Genomic DNA, 2,223 nt, shown 5'->3' on the forward strand with positions numbered 1-2,223 from the left:
CTTTGATCATTTAAAAATTGTATCTAATTTCAGCTGACTGTTCAGTAATGCAGTACTTTATAGTGCACTAAATGCTGTTTCAAAGCCTTCTCCACAGTATCGGGAATATAATTCTTAGGGATAAATGCTAAAGCTGCTGTTTATTATTTTGGCGTGGCCCAAAATGTTGTCACATTTGAACATACTGAGTATAAAAAAATATTCAGAATCAGCCTTTAAAATACCCTCCATGTGTAGGGTTTTAACTGTAGTCCTATCAAGTTGCTAAAACGTCCAGTTCCCCTTAAATTACACTGGTCAAATTGATGTGACGTCAGTATCCTCAATGATGTCTACGGTGCCTTGAAAACCCATTTTAAAGATATCATCATATTACCCAATTTGACTTTCAAACATTCACCAGGGTTCAACTACAAACACACTGTAGCTTCATATTGGGATTCACACACTGGTGGTTTTAGCACATCCTGAAATTTCTCCCTCCCTGAAGAAGTAAACACAGGCTAACAATCACAAGGCCATACATGAATCATGAAGGAGCTGAGTCAGGAGTCTCCAGATCTAGATTTATGAATCAGTTTCCACCGCTGGGAGTTTGTTTCTTTAGACTCTTCTACAAAAGTCATGATTCATTCCTTCATTCAACTGTACTAGCTTTATTCTTTCGTGAGCAACATGGCTGTTAAATTTCATTTCCAGGCACAGCACTTCTCATTGAATTAGATAATTTCCCAGCATATCTCCACCACTTTCCACCACTGACACCTCCAGCAGTCCTGTGGGTAGATCAGTCATGCTGTCTCTCCAAATGTAGTCTACAAAGTGTTGATCTTTTCCACTGTTTCTCGGTCATAGTTCACCTCCACACTCAAAACTTCTCTCCACAAATGTCTTCCTTTCTATACTAGAAAAAAAATACATTGCATTAAGTGTCTTCTGTTTGTTGTTTTTGGTGCATCTTTGCCTTAAGCCCATTCCTGGATAATTAAAGCAACAACTTTCACAAAAAAAGTATTGTCAGTCATTTTGTACTCACCTCCACATCAGCTGAAACTAAACTGAAGTTAGTGGGACCGCTAGACATGGAGTAAATGAGCTCCTGTAGATCAGTCTCAACTGCCTCCCAATCTGTTGGTTGCACAGCGATTACATCGCCACTCAAAACCATCAAACAGGGCATTTTAATAAGGTAAATGTTGCATTGTTGGACACAGGGTGGCTATAAAACCTTTGTGCTGTCTGGAGAAAATCTGAGACTAGAAACCTGTTTGTGTTAGAGCTATGAAAAAATGGCAACCGACCTGCTGTGTGGGTTTGGTGATCCAGTTTGCTTCCCTGTAAGTAGCTTCATGTTTGGGAATATTATGCTATTCCACAGACAGTATCATATCAGCTTGTTCCAGGTCTGCACTGAGAATGTATGTCGTTCACAGAGTGAAATCCATGTTTGTTTGTTTTTTTTAAATATATATACATTTCTCCCAAATACAGCCCAATATATTTGACATCTTTGAAAATTGTGGCATCTCCACTAGGAATTTAAATGAAATTCTCTGGATTTGAACAATGTTTGGCTGCACAGAATGAGTTTGTACTATGGCACTGAAGATTTTGTACTGTGGCATTTTTGCCCGTGGTCAAGACAACACAGCAAAAAAAGGGATACAAAAAAATATGTATCAGGAGTTGTATTTTGCAGAATAAGGCTGGATATTCAGACCTTGTCCACTCACTGTAGAATAAAGGCACATTAATTACATTCTTATGGGGGATGAGGTGAGTTTGTGAATTAATTTCCACCCTGAATTTCCATATTGTTGAAAACCAGAGGCCTTCCTGTCAGAGACTTGTTCCAATAAATACAGACTCTGTGAATGTTTAGAGGAAATAACTGGTAAATGAACAGGAAACTCCATTTCCTCTAGTGTAGATTTACAACAACTCATTTGGCCGATGAAAATGTAGGGATAAGAATGCAAAAATGCAGCTCATGTCAGAAAGCACAGAGTAGTGTTGCCTGCATCTCAGAGAGCGTTTATAAGTGTAATGACAGACCTGCTGCTGTCTGCATCAAAAAAAAAAACACTTTATTTCTTAGAGCTCCTGTTCAGAAAGTAGAGACCCATATTTGATGGACACATTAAATAAAAACTTGGGCACTGAAATGAGTGAGATGCTAATACTGTACAGGCCGCCTCTGCTGTGCAAGGCTAAGAAGGAGGA

The sequence above is a fragment of the Toxotes jaculatrix genome, chromosome 2, assembly GCF_017976425.1.
Source record: "Toxotes jaculatrix isolate fToxJac2 chromosome 2, fToxJac2.pri, whole genome shotgun sequence".
Classification (NCBI taxonomy): Eukaryota; Metazoa; Chordata; class Actinopteri; family Toxotidae; genus Toxotes; species Toxotes jaculatrix.